Source organism: Mixophyes fleayi, chromosome 4, assembly GCF_038048845.1.
Source record: "Mixophyes fleayi isolate aMixFle1 chromosome 4, aMixFle1.hap1, whole genome shotgun sequence".
NCBI classification, from domain to species: domain Eukaryota; kingdom Metazoa; phylum Chordata; class Amphibia; order Anura; family Limnodynastidae; genus Mixophyes; species Mixophyes fleayi.
In genome coordinates, this window is record NC_134405.1 from 101,494,445 (window position 1) to 101,510,161 (window position 15,717).

Here is a 15,717-nt window from a genome sequence, read left to right on the forward strand (position 1 = left end):
TTACAGTCCCCCGAAGTGATGACTGACAAAAGTCTCAACAGCACCCAAATCCAATGGAGTCCTGATGGTAAGTTTACTCTGGCCAGAGCACCACCTCTTAGGTTAGTCTTTCCCAAAAGCAAACACCCTTTTGGAATTTTTATCCCCCAACCTAGGTGACCATGGTAACTGACAGTCCCACTACCTTGAGATATTCTCTGATAGAGTAAAACATGTCCATGGCCAAGTATTTGCACAACCCCCACGTGATATGAGCTAAGAAATCCCCCCCTCCCCATATACACACACATACTGTTAGGGCTCCTGGAAGTCTGCTGAGGGACAAGGTAGGACAATGGGACCAGTGGGGATAAAATAATGGGCCAGTAGTGGGGCTATCACCTGCTTACCACCAGCTGTGCTGAACATTAACCCATCAATTTCTATAACTCATATCACTGTTTGACACAACTTTCACCAGTGCAGTCAGAGTCTACTCAGAGTTTATGAGAGGGGTATAATAGGATGCAATTGTAATGACCCCGGAGGGAACGGGCAACAAGTGGAACAACTGCCTCTCTTAATTCCTGGCACCGCACTTCCCTCATAATTGTCAATACATGTGTGGTGTGTTTGGGTTAGGACGGCGAAAATTTATGCTTAAATTTTGTTAGCTAAATGTGCATCCGAAACATTTTGCATCCAAATGCAGAATGAGAAGAATATATAGCAGAACAGTTTTGAAAATCTTTATAATTTGATAAGATCTTTGACATTAGATTAAATCATTATACCTATGAGCATGGCTGATGCTAACTTTCTAAGCCCCCTATACAAAGCTTTAGCCCTTCCCCTCATCCCTAGCCTGCATATTCTACCCCTATGTAAATAATTATATTGTTTAGGGTTAATATGTCTGTGTAGTAATATGCATCTTTGAATGAAGACAGATATCAATCAGGATAGCTGATCATGTATATCCCAACTTTTCCATGGTTTCTTAGAAGACTAAAATGTTGAAAGTCTTTGTCTTGTGGTTTAAATTCTTGGTGATTTTTAATATCCTTATTTTTTACAGTAGAGCAATGCATTTTTCTTTTAATATCCTAAAATAAATATGTTATTGTTACTGCTAGCACAAGGTTATTTTTGGCATCCAAAGCAAGAATATTAAATACACTTTGTTCCCATCCTTCCACCGCTGTCAAATGACCAATACCCCCATTATTTGCTAATTGATGAAGGTCTAGAAATGACTGCCTGGAGATAACCTCCCTCTCTGCTCATGCATAGGGTGGACAGCTTACAAGGATAAACTCTTGTGCTTCCAAGTTTAAATGTGCCCTAGGCAGATACCACCCTGCCTATCTGCACCCGTGCTGCCCTAGTTAGTGTGAAATCTAAGTACTGACTGTAGAGAAATGTCATTTATATTACAGTTTCTTATTGCATCCAATGGAGAACAAACTATAAAAAGAACACATTCAAGACAATGAGTAACAATAAAAAGAAGTGACATTATATTACTGTAATGATAAACTGCCGAAAAATGACAGACCTGTACAAACAGTTTAAGAATGCCATTGTCATTAGTTTATGGCATGTCAGTGAGAGTACTCTGCTTCTGTCTAAATTCTGACAAGGTTCCTTCCCAGCTGCCAGACTGAGCTGTTACACAGTTATAGATGATTGCTCTAAGGTGTCATGGGTTGAGATGTCAATTTTTTTCAGAAAGTTAGATGATTCATCTGCATCCTTTGCATGTCTAAAGTCTGATGCCATGTTATGCATATACATTTTTTTTTTATATGACAGAAGCATTCACTGAAATAAATATATGCAGGTATGTATTGTATACTGTGTTCAGCTTGTTTATTAAATTAACCAAAGACATTCATGTCAGTGGCTGATGCCTCACTTTAAAGTTCCTGTAGAGGCAAAAAGAACCTTAAATATAGCAATAAATGTAGTGGTGAGTAGCATCTGCCCATGGTCCGGTACAATTTTGGGCTGCACTGCTGGCAGTCACCCAGCTCATTAATGCAGTTGGAGGCTGCAAAGCAGGCAGAAGAATGATCCCCAGCTGTTCCAATTGTTTATATTTATAAAATATAATTGGAATGGCCAGGGTCCTGCCACAGTTATCAGCAGCAGCAGCTATTTATATAGTGCCACTAATTCCGTAGCACTGTACAAAGTGCTCAATCACATCAGTCCCTGCCCCATTGGAGCTTACAGTCTAAATTCCCTAACATTCACACAAACAGACAGACTAGGGTCAAGTTGATATCAGCCAATTAGCCTACCAGTATGTTTATAGAGTGTGGGAAGAAACCGGAGCACCCGGAGGAATCTCACGCAAAGACAAGGAAAGCATACAAACTCCACACAGATAAAGCCATGTTGGGCATCAAACTCATGACCCCAGTGCTGTGAAGTAGAAGTGCTAATCAGTAAGCCACCATGCTGACCATGTTACTGAGAATGCTGTCATGCCCAGTAGATAGCTGCTCCTGTTATCAAACTGATTGGGAGATGATGCTGGCTATTCACCAATCACAGTATCGGGAGGTCCCCACATACTGACTGGTGGATGATTGAAACTATCCACTAATCAGAGGCCAGGAAGCTTTGTAGTTAGTATGTCATCTCCCACCAAAGCCAAACTTCTCCATCTTGTTGGAAGGATAAGTGATGCATTTGGGCCACCACCAGAGATCTGGGGTCTGACTTTGTCACCAACATGGTTTGGAGGGGTAGTTGGGTCTGCAATCAGAATGCCACCATTGATTTACTACTGTAATTCAGTGCAGTTAACGGTTTCAGAGAATAACTGCCCCAGATAGTGTAAAGTCTCTAAGTGCCCTCACATTACAGTAATACTGCCCAATTCCACTGTACAACTGCCCCATACTCTTTTGATTCTCTAAGTTCCCCCACATTATACTATTTCTTCCCCATTAGGGGTGGGGGCTGCATTGTAAAGCCTGAAGAGATTTGGGGGTCTGTATTTGTAAAAGGATTTTTTTGGGTGTTTATGTGGTTTTAATCTTCTTAATAATCTGGAAAATGTATGGATGACTATTTAATACCGTTAATTCTGCAACCAACTCCACGCAAAGGTATTTCTGATTTAACTTAAGAAATAGAATTCTTATTTTTCCTTATATCCACAGGACCAATATTCGTATAGTAGCTTATGCTCATATCTTCAAGAAAAACAACGCACAAAATATAGTTTCATTTAAAATATGTTGTATTATTAACATTCTAATTGTAAAACGTGTGTATATATTAAAAAACAGTAAACAGTGTAACAATATTTTACACAAAATATAGATTTTGGTACAATACATTACATTTATTGCCTGCTATATAAATATACAAGTCATTGTGTGTGTGTGTGTTTTGACTAACTATTGTCTAAAGGTGTATTAAAGTGTCTGTGTTAAACTTTACCTATTGTTCCAGGTGTGTGAGTGCATTGTGTGTGGGTAGGTGGAGGAGGGGTAGACCTGTAGGGGAGAGAGAGTCACACACTCAAACATACATTTTAACCTTCCAAATATTGTCACATACTCTACCACATTTATCTATCTATCCATCTATCATTTCATTTCACTTATCTCAGTCAAAGTCCAACAGCCATTATTCACTATCCACATTCCCTTCACTACCTTTTAAAAATCTGACCACTTCCTGAACAACACTATCAATAAGCAGGGCCCAGTTCTTCAACCTCTAATAATATACTTGTAAATCCAATACAAATATCTATTTTACACAAAAGACATCTATTCTAAATATCTTTTGCAACCGTCACAAATGCTACCATGTGAACCAACAATCCATCCTAATTATAACAGGAACTCCAGGAATTGTATTGTATTACATGAATCAACACATTGTCAGCTATCTTAAGCACATGTGTTTGTAATGGCCTAATTTACTGCCAATGCAACTCATAGCAACAGGGCCCAGTTCTTATTAGACTACATAATCACATACAAATCAGATTAATAGCATACCATTATCTATGTTATATCTACAGAGCATTGCAACACAATTACAAGACATGCATTTATGTAACACCATCCATACCAAACCAAAGTCTTCACTAACTCCATTTTATCTGAACTCAGACAACTCCATTCAAATAACCTAAGAAAACTCCATTACAACATTAAACCAACACAGAACCACACAGAACTATGTATATATCCAGATTCAACCCCACTTTATTGAACTCAGACAATTCCATTCAAATAACCTAACAAAACCCATTACATTAGTCAACCCTCTTCCATTCAAAAACACATTAAACTATGTTTCCAGACTCACTCGCCTTTCATTCATTCAATTCAAAACTCCATTATAACATTTTTCCTGCTAGCCAGGTTCTAATATAAGTAAACAGACCACAAACTTTCACATGTTCATTTGACCAATTGCTCAAACCTTGTTTCTCGGGTATTCAAGTTCCATAATAACAGGTAGGGGAAGGGATTGTATGTGCACAGTCAGTGTACTCATTCAACTATGGCTGAATTCTGATGTATATTATAAAATGAGATATAAAATAATAGATTTATTTATATACTCTTCATCAGCATTTTATAGCAAGGTTGGCACTGAATTGTAGTCAGCTGTATGCATTGTGTTTGGTCTTTATTGTTTAGAGATCACTAAAATCGTCCCTTATTGCATATCAATCATTAATATACTCTCTGAATTGTATAGAGATCACTAGAATGTTCTCTGTATTGTATAGCAGTCATTAGAGGGCTTTATGTATTGCATGGCAGTCGCTAAGATGCTCCCTATATTGTATGGTGGTCATTAAGATGCTCACCATGCATGGCATTTGGGTGTGAAGGTTGGTAGTGCACCTCTTCCCTTACAGTCTCACTTGTTCTGGATAGCTCTTGGGGGTGGGCATAGGTGAACAGAGGGTTCCCACTCATGCAGATCTTATAACAACTTTTATATGCGGTCACAAACATTACAGGGTTGGGTACAGTACGAACAGGTGTCACAGAAAATTGGGCACCAGACCAACTCTTGTATGCAAACCAATGAAACTTTATATAAACTCCTTGGACTTCCAGGCCAGCGCTTGACTTAAGTTGCAATGATTAAATAGTTATGTACATTCCATATCCCCACCTGTACCATTCTTAAATACTAAACAGCTCAGTTGCAATTACTGTATAGTTTTACAGCATACCAGGCTCTCCTGGGTGCAATACAAAAAACCTCTTTGCTCTCTTGCAGTAGGATCTCTGTTTGGCTCTGAGCAAATCCTCTCACTCCAGCGACAGGTAAATGTGATATTCCAACTTCTGTTACTCACAGTTCCAAACAGACTCTCCCGAATGTAGTAGTTCAAGAAGCCATCTGTTGCATGCAGGCACACAAGCTGTTCTCCAATATTGTAAAAAAAAAATAGTGTTCAGCATGAGAGTGCAAGTGATTTCAGAATGTATGTATTATTAGAGAATATTTTCCACAGATGTTTAGCCTATTTTTCTATTTACGTAAATTTAATATGCTGTCTACATACAGTTAAGGCAGACATTTTATTGGTTGAACCTATATTTTGTACTTAGTGTTTCAGTAATGTGACATTGATTCCTCGTGAATTAATAGACTGCATTTTTATGAATGGTTTCTGTGAGAGGCTTACCTGGCAGTCCGGAGCTCTCTCTGGTCGTCGCGGCTGTCCTCCTATTGGCTGGGTCAGTGAGCCAATCAGGGCTCACCTCCCGGCCATTTGTACATTTGGCGTTGTGGCGAATCAATTGGGGCTTGCCGCATCACCATGCATCATCACATCGACGTTGCGTGACGACTGTACGCCCGCGGCTTTATAAGTGCACTTTAAAGTTCAAATGGCCCAGAATTGCTCACACAGTAAGAGCAAAGGAGAAAGCTGTAAACAATCTTGCCATTGGACAAAATAGTTATGTGCATTAGAATGACACATTGGGCCTGAATCACTAAGGAAAGTAAGGCAATAAAAGGTAAATGTTCTCTGGGACAAATCATGTTACAATGCAAAGGTGGCTAATTAGTTTATTATTTTGCACCTAAATTAAATGCTAGCTGCATTTCATCTAGCTCACAAATAGTTTTATTTTTACATTGAAATATAAAGTTGATCTAGGACATGCCCTACCCCAACTATAAACTTGTCCCCACATTTTAAATTTACCTCCCCTCCAATGCAACATGGTTTTGTCCAGTTGCAAAGTTACCCAATTTTTATGCTTTGCTCTTCTTAATTACTCACATGCATTGAAATTAAATTAACTTGTGAAACACTTTGTAACTGTGTCAGCTTTTGTTTTGTTTTAAAAATCATTTTTACAATTTTTATATACATTTTCTTGACAAAACAATACAAACTAATGTTTCCTTTAAAAAAAGTTTATTGTGTTTTCACTGGCTGATTTTTTTTTTCTCATGGCTTGTCAAAAATCAATTATCACCAAACTGTATTTAACTGTATTGCTCGGACGATTAATACATACACCCTAGTCACGTTTTAGACGATTAATGAAAGACCGACTGTCCAGGCAACGATTTTTCACAGCCATATTGTCGTGATCAAAGATTAGAATTTTGTACACACTGAAATGACTTATGAGGTCCATATAACGATATCCCCAAGAAATTTAAATAAGGGGCAGAACATGTTCAATAGTTACCACCCCAAGCCTCATAAAAAAGCGAAGGTAACACGCTTTCTTCATACATTCGTTAGCACGTGTACAGTGTACGTTCGTTCGCACCTGCACATAAACAATTCTTTTTTAACTAATATGACCATATATGAACAACAAGCAACTGTTCTTTTTCTGCTTGCTGTGGCAGGAAGGGAAACAAAGAGAAAGAATAGATCTTGTTGGACTAAAGAGAGGTTCAAGAGGAGAACCGCATCTCTCATATGTCCCTGCTGCAGGAGATATGGGACAACAATCCCGATGACTTCAGGAATTTCCCAAGAATGAATGAACTCGCATTCCAGGAACTGCTCCAACTAGTCACTCCCATTAGCCAGAAGGAGGACAGTCGTTTAAGGAGACCCATATCTGCAGAGCAGAGGCTGGTTGCTACCCTAAGATTTCTGGCAACAGGAAGGACACTGGCTGATCTGAAATACAGCACAGCAATTTCACCTGGGACCTGTGATGCTATAACTGAAGTTCTCCATGAACAGTATATGAAGGTTCGTAAACATAGTCTTCTTTAGATACAAATGTATAATTTTATTTACATGCATAAAATTTACAATATATATTAAATTAATAAAGTGCAAACCAATAAAAGCAGCCAAATAGACAGTGTATAGTTGTTCATATTGCAACACTTCAATATTATCCATTTGTGATGAACTTCCACTGAACTGTTGCATGTGTGAGCTGGGTATAGGTGTAGAAGTCAGGTATGGTTTTGGCACTAAATATTGTCCTCCCATACTACCATGCTGTATCTGTGTATGCCAAAATGTGCACAATGGTGTCTGCCTGTGGTTTGTTGGTGTTAGAATTGTATTGTAGAATTGTATGTAGAATTGTATGTAGACCTCTCTATCACTGTCGACAACACCTCTATCTCCCCTGTCCCCCAACTTTGCTGCCTCAGTGTCATCCTCGACTCCTCTCTCTCCTTTGACCCCCACATTCTCTCTCTTGCTAAATCCTGCCGCTTCCAGCTGTGTAACATCGCTCGCATCCGGCCCTTCCTCTCCCAAGATGCCACCAAATGTCTTATTCATTCTCTGATCATCTCTCGCTTGGACTACTGTAACCTCCTCCTCACTGGCCTCCCCCAATCTCATCTTACTCCCCTTCGATCTGTTTTTAACGCAGCCGCTAGGCTCATCTTCCTCTCTCAACGCTCCTCGTCTGTCTCCCCCTCTACCAATCCCTTCACTGGCTCACCTTCCCCTTCAGAATCCTCTTCAAGCTCCTCACTCTTACTTACAAGGCCCTCGCCAACTCCACTGCACCCTACATCTCCACCCTCCTCTCTATTCATGCTCCATCCCGCCCTCTCCGATCTGCCAATGACCATCGCCTCTCTTCCCCCCTGATCACCTCCTCCCATGCACGTATCCAAGACTTCGCCCTCGCTGCCCCCCTCCACTGGAACAAGCTCCCTCCCTCCATCAGAACTTCCCCTAATCTGTCCAGTTTCAAACGGGCTTTAAAAACCCACCTTTTTCTTAAAGCCTTCCAGTCTCCCACTTAATTTCCTACCTTTTCTTCTGCCTCTTCCCCTTCATTCCCCTTCCCTTATACTCCGTTCCTTCCTCTCTCCCCCGTGTCTCTCTGTCTGTCTACCCACCCCTTAGATTGTACGCTCTTTTGAGCAGGGTCACCTCTCCTCCTGTCTTCCCCACTGTTAACTCTGCTCGCCAGCTACCTTGCCCTCCTCCTCGAGGACCCTCTTCCCCCCCATCCCCTCTCTCTCCCTCCTCTCCCCCTTGGGGGTCTCCTTGTCATTCGTGCCTTCCATCTTGGGCTCCGTCGTATGTAGACCTTCCCCTCTCCCCTCCCCCGCCCCTAGCTGTGCTTTGAGCTCACGGAGTTACTGTGCTTATTGTTTACTGTACTATGCTGTCTCTCCTCGTATTGTAATTTTGTTTGTCCCTGTACGGCGCTACGGACACCTAGTGGCGCCCTATAAATAAAAATTAATAATAATAATAATATTCAGGTACAAATCTTCCTTGGTAGCTCTACACATGAGGTCACACACCAAACGCTCCATTTCCACTTGTATCGGTCTACTAGCACTTTTCATTTTGCCTGCTAGCGTTGCTCCAAGTAAGTCAAAATTTTGTGGTTCAGGCTTTTTGGCCATCAAAGTGTTTTCGCATTCCACCATCTTTGAAGTTAGCACATCACTTTCATCAACCTCACAGAGTCTTTTTTTCTTCCTTTTCAGTTGTCTCTGTGGTGGAATTGCAACACTCAGGTACATCCTGACTGTCACCTGGGTTCCCTGTACAATAGTTGTATTTGTCTCTTCTTGGTCAGCAAATTCCAACATGAGTTCTCCTGACACAACAGCAGCTAAGTAAAGAAAAAATTAGAGAAAATAAAAGAGAGTATAATATAAAATGCATGTAATTAGACCATTTCACACCTCTTTATGTTTCAGTTTCAGCCAAAGTTAGAACAATGGCAAGTTATTGCTGAAGAATTTGAGAGGCCATGACATTTTCCAAACTGTGGCGGTGCCATTGATGGGAAACATATCCGAATTATGCCTCCATCCAACAGAGGATCTTTTTATTATAATTACAAAGCATTTTTTTATCATCATTCTAATGGCCATAGTGAATGCAAATTTTGAATTCTTGTTTCTGGACATTGGTAAAAATGAGAAAATGTCTGATGGTGGTGCATTGGAGCAGACTTCCTTTCATGTAAAACTAAAAAACTATGAACTTAATATTACAACTGAAAGTAATACAAAATATGGACTAAATGTTGTGCTTGTGGCTGATGAAGCATTTTCATTGCACAAGAATGTATTGAAAACTTACCTGCAACGCATTCTGTCTACAGAAAGGCGGATATTTAATTATAGACTTTCACGAGCTAGGCGTGTTGTTGAAAATGCATTTGGAATTCTCAGTAACAAATTCAGAGTTTTTTATTCTGCTATTAATCTACGCTTGGACAAGATAGACAAAGTGGTGATGGCCTGTTGTGTTCTGCATAACTTTTTAAGACATAAATCCTCCTGTGTATGCAGTTCACATATGTATGAGGGCAACAATGTAGAGGAATTGGAGGCAGTTGGCTTGTCACCTCTAGAGTCGGGCCACTTTAGAAATGCAAGTGCAAGTGCAGAATTAAACAGGGAGGCATGCCTTCAATATTTTAAAGGGGCGGGTGCAGTGCCATGACAGAATGTTTGTGTAACAATTGTTCATAAGCATTATATGTGTGCAAACTTTATTGTTATGCATTTCTACTTTAATAAACCTGTTACACAGCAACAGTAAAATATACTTATGGTTCAAGTCATTTGCTTGGACCACATCAGTAGGAGAACTACTGTCCGTGTCCAGGCTGCAAGTGGACTGCCGTGTAATTTAATTTTCATGGTCGAAGTGCAGAAGGTCAAAGTACCACAGCTTTGGCACATAAATCATCTGCACATGTCCCAGATTTTTTTGAGGCCTCAACCTTATTTTTTATTTTTTTTTGTATACAGTTCGAAGGTTCTGTATTTTGCTCTTTGCCCATTTCAAATTTGTTCCTGAGTAATGTGGCAGACATGATTTCACAAGTATTTGCATAGCCACATTACATAACATTCGGTTGTAATATTCCTTTGATGTTTTTCTATAACCAACAGGGGTGCGCCCTATACGTCTCTATGAAATCCTTCATGAGCTCCAAATTGCAGTCATATGACATTTTCAGGTTCTCTTTAAAAATAAAAATAAAGTCATGTTAATCATTTGTACACTGATGATATCAACGATACTGTACAATATATTGTAATATATTTATCAAATATTTTCACTACTATTTTACAAGAAAGAATGTTTGAACAAAGTTCAAAGAAAAAAGTATTAGAGCATTCCAGGCCACATCTGTATAACAGTTGTGAAACTTAATTTCTCAAAATTAAAATATTCACCAGGACGTACAGAAGGTGATATATAAAAACCATAAACATAAACATAAGCCTATTTTATGATTTGTCCTATTTACACAAGGACACGTGTGAGTTAAAAATGATGACACCCTTTAGTGGGAGCTTTTAATATTTATCATTAGTACCTGCCTTGTAAAATTGTATATCATGTCTTATAAATACCAGATGTATTCCTATCTGGAACTCTTATATTTTGGTATCTCCAGGACTACATGTAGTAACTGTGTACTTCATGGGTAAGAAATAAATGTATATAATGATTAAGAAGTAATGTGTGAGAAGATGGCGGATGAGGAGCAGTTGTCGGTGAGGGTGCGAGAAGTACAGAAAAAATTTGTGAAAGTAGTGGAGGGGGATGGAGAAGAGGAAGAAATATAATTAACCGGCGTTAAAAGAGCAAATGCAAAGAGCCCGAGAGAGGTGGACATGATGGGAAAAGTACTGGACCAGTACGACTACGACTGCCAAAAGAGAAAATACCAAAGAGTTAAAACCAGAAAGGAACTAATAATGCAGAAATTACTAAAAAAATTAAGGAGAAACTTGGAAAGAAAAGAAATAAATTTCAAGTGCAGAAGCGTTGGTCAGACCATGATGAAGAGTATATAAATAATCTATTATTTTATATTTCATTTTATAACATAAGAACAGATTCAGCCACAATTGAATTAGAAGGTGACTAGGCACAAAGCTCTCCTCCCACAATTCAAACAGAAGGTTTGTGAATGTTTGTGCAAGTCTGTTGAGCAGCTGGTCAGTTTTAACATGTGAAAGGCTGTGATCTGTTTCCTGTGGAAAGGTAAACTCCACCCAGGAAAAAGGATTCTGATCTCATGTAACAAGAGGAAGTGAAGCTCTCTTTGTTGGCTAATTTGACCTGGATAGAAAATGCAGAGATGGCTCCCGGCTGTTGGAAACTAAGTTTAATGGAATGGTATATGGGGCCTGGGAAGGCCCTGGCTAGGAGGAAAAATTTTATAATGGAGTTTTGAATGGAAGGTGGTTGAATCTGTATGCATATGTTAGAGTATGTGAAATTGAATGATCATTTGTCTTTACCAAAATACAAGATTCCTCAGCCCAGGGGAAGGGAGATAGAGGGAGTGTGAGGATTAAAATGGTATGAGCCAGACAATGTATAATTGCTAAAATATATTATTGACCATATAGATGGTAAAGTCAGTAATAAACATAAACAAATAGTAGGCAAACTTGCTGGATAAAAACAAATTAAATATTCACTTTTAACCTGATGTACAGGTGGTATACTGGTGATATACTGAAGTTGTATAAAGATAAATATTAAAGTCACTGATACGAGGGCACCCAAAACCGCTCCATGGATGGCGTGTAATGCCATGGGTTAAGTCTCAAGAAAGTCCGTTCAAAGCTCTGGGAAGGATGGGTAGTGCACTTACCATCCTCCACAGGGTGTTTGTCTGAGTGCTCCGTTCCGATGTCAGTCCTCCAGGTTTTCTCTCCTCGAGAACAGCTTGAAGACAAAGAATGGTTCACGCATGCGCATCTGCTGAATCGTCAGTTCCGCTCAGAATGGTAGATGTCGATCTTAAATAAAAGTGCAGAGATAAATAACCTACGCATTTCACCCCAATAGGGGCTTCCTCAGGGATAATGTAACAGCAAATTTGCTGTTACAAAAATCCAGCTGTCAAGCTTGTCGAGAACCCCCTCCTGCAGGAGGAGGCCCTGGAAGGGATGGGAGGAGCTGCTGGCAGCTCAGAATTCTGAAACGGAGGAGGAATTGAGGGCATATTCCTGCAGCTGCACGACATATGCTTTTTCGATCAGCTGGAAGAGAGAGGTCTGCTCCCATCTCAACATGGGGATACAGGAGGCCAGACCAAGTACCACTCGACAAGGATGGTAACTGATGTATGTGCTAACTTTCTTTTTTCCCCCAACTAATGGCTAATTTTTCTCTTTTTACCATTAATGTGAGGAGAGTGAAGGATAAGATAAGACGTCAGTCTTTGTTTAACAGTTTTGATAGTTTTGATAGTTTTGTTTACATGTTGCAGAAATGTTCTTTGTCTTTCTCTAGCTCTTATAGACACCTGGGTAGGCAGTCGTCTTATGGGCCCTCCTATTGGTCTGGGGGGGAGTGACTGTATGTCTGCAGGGGTCGCCATGGTTATCAGAGGAAGCCTCTTCCCACTGGATTCCGTTCAGGAGTTTGTCTGCAGCAGATTGCTTATCGTAGATGGCTTTTGGGCGGGTGAGCCTATCAGGCTAATCTGTGTGTATGCATCCCCTGGTAAGAATGACCGTTTGGAGATTTTCCAGACCCTGCGGACCCAGCTCGCGACCAACAGGGCGGAAGTGATGGCCGGTGATTTCAACTGTCCTATAGAGGAAGGAGGACGTAGTACTAACAGCACTGCTAAGCTTAATGTTTCTCCTAGGTTGATGCAGGAGATGATAGCCGAAGCTTCCTTGATGGACGCAGTACGATCCATGGGGGCTGGCTCTGTAAACTATACTTGGAGCCGCCCTGATTGCTCAGTGCATTACCGGATTGACTTTGTTACATCAAAAATGTCCATCGCTAGGAATTAACCCTCTATCTCTGTATTAAAACGTTTCCTATATATGGAATCCAGTATATATAGAGAATTTTTGTAAAATACACAAGTTTATTGGAACCATAGGTTCCTGCAATAAAATATGTCAATCAGGATAAGGAGTGGTACATACAGACTTAAACAATAGTATATAGTAATTGCATAACACCAATATGCACCTTCACCAGGGCTTAACCATAGGGCTAACTGGGCTACAGCCCAGGGGCCTATGGCATCCAGGGGGCCCTTGAAAGTGCTCAGCAGCAGTATTAATCGGTCGGGGGCGGGGGCGCCCCCGGCGCGATCAGTGCTACTGAGCACTTTCACTGCAGTCCTTGCCCGGCGCGCTGTAGTATCCTTACTGAGGAGATCTCGTGAGTCTCACTCTCACGAGACCTCCTCAGTAAAGAGCGTACAGCGCGCCGGGTAAGGAGGGGGGGGGGGGGTGGGAGCTCGGATCATGGGGGGGGCCTTCACGGGGGAATGGAGGCCCCCTTAGCCCAGGGGCCTCCATTCCCTTAATCCGGCACTGACCTTTACACACCTCATTGAATGTAGCAAACAAACAGAGTGACGAAACTAGTAGAGAATCTACAGACTGTAAATGACTCTATGTGTCCAATGGTAAACAATGAAACTGGTGTCCATCGTAATCCTTCAAAATATGAATGCATGCATGAATTCGAAAAACTAAAAAAATCAAAAACATAAAAAGTGATCGTAGGGATAAAAACAAAATAAAAGATAGTAGGCTATAAAAAGATAGTCGCTTCGTGTGTGTCCACAATGTGCAAATGATTTTCAGTGGAATGGGTTATAAGATCCAATGGTAAGAAACTAGACCTGTTCTGCACATGTTAGGTAAATAAAGTCATAATGTCCTCCTTTTAACATGTGTGAAAAGTCTAATAGCATTGGAGACGACAAGAATGTGATATATCATAGTAGTTCTTACCGCATCCTGTGACTCTCGAGGAGGGGTGCGAGGGAACGTAGTTCCAAGACTGACTGAAATCACTCTGAGCCGTCCAGACACCTGATAGTATTTCCGCTAGAGTGGGTGCGGTATGAAACTTGAACGACTTGAACATCCAGAAACCGATGTAGTATGTTTTCCGTTACGCTTGAATACAAATAGGGTGATCGGAGCGTATACCTATCAATATAGTCTCTCTCTCCACACAGCGCTGTGAATAAAAAGACAAATAAAGGGAGATCCTTCCCTGACGCGTTTCATCCCGTTCAAAGCGGGACTTTCTCAAAGCTGATGCTCCGGTGTTCCCAGCTCCAATTTAAAGAGCATAGGTGCGTGGTTGTCCTCCAGATAATATTCGCATTAAAGTGCACTCCTCCTTTTTTCCGCTTCTCAGTCCATTTACAAGGAAAACCATATGCAATACATGTTTAGATTCTTCAATTAAATATTATTTGTTCAATATACAAAATCTGGGGAATCAAATTGCCATTTCTCCTATATAAAATAAACAAATTTATAACCACCCCTCAAAGGCGGAAAATATCTTTCATTAATTTGTAGATATTCTTTCATTTCTCACTCTGTTTTACTAGTTATGGAGCACATCAGTCATTATAGCAAGGCTAATTTTTTATTTATTATTTGTTGCTCTTATGTTGCCAAATACCCCCATATATGGAATCCCTCATATCAGCGAGAACAGAAAACATGCTCCGGTGTTCTCAGCTCCTATTTAGAGAGCATAGGGGCGTGATTATCCTCCAAATAATAGTCACATTACAGTACACTCTTCCCTATTCCACCCCTCAATTCATTTAAATGAAGAAACCTTATAGAATACATATCTAGGTTCCTCAATTGAATGTCATTTGCTCAATATATAAATCTGGGGAATCGAATTCCAGATTCTCCCATGTAAAGTAGAAACATTTGTAACTACCCTTAAGTAACGAAAAGGGGAAGTCTTCCATTGGTTTATACATATTTTTTCATCTCTCACAATTTTGCTATTTGTGGAACACATCACTCCTTATAGCGGGGCTAATTTTTTAATTATTGCTCTACTATATTACCAAGTACCCCCATATATGGAATCTCTCATAGCAATAATACATCACATAAAGTTCATCATAGTAAGTCATATCATGTGGAATTCCTGTTTCATTGTAAATAGGCATCCTAATCATAATGTTAGTGTTTACCATATATCAGTCACTAAGTACAGTGCTATTAACCTGGCCACAAAACAACAAACAATCCAAAAATAGTAAAAAATATTCATATGGGCCCATATTTCTAATTCCAATAATGTTCACATTCTTAATGGTCCATAAAGTCTAGATACAACCTCACCTAGACTAAATGTTCGCATTCCATATACCTCCCATGTTGTATTATATACAGTACATAGTTCTCTTAATCACTTATATTCATAAATCGTTTAATCCAATCTTTTTTTGGGTCTGATTATATGTGGTCCCAAATACTTTGCTG

At 40.0% G+C, this 15,717-nt stretch overlaps 1 pseudogene; it reads left to right on the forward strand.

The window, feature by feature from the left end:
* Positions 1-6,988: 6,988 nt before the first annotated feature.
* On the forward strand, positions 6,989-9,904 carry LOC142150729 (uncharacterized; annotated as a pseudogene).
* Positions 9,905-15,717: the final 5,813 nt, after the last annotated feature.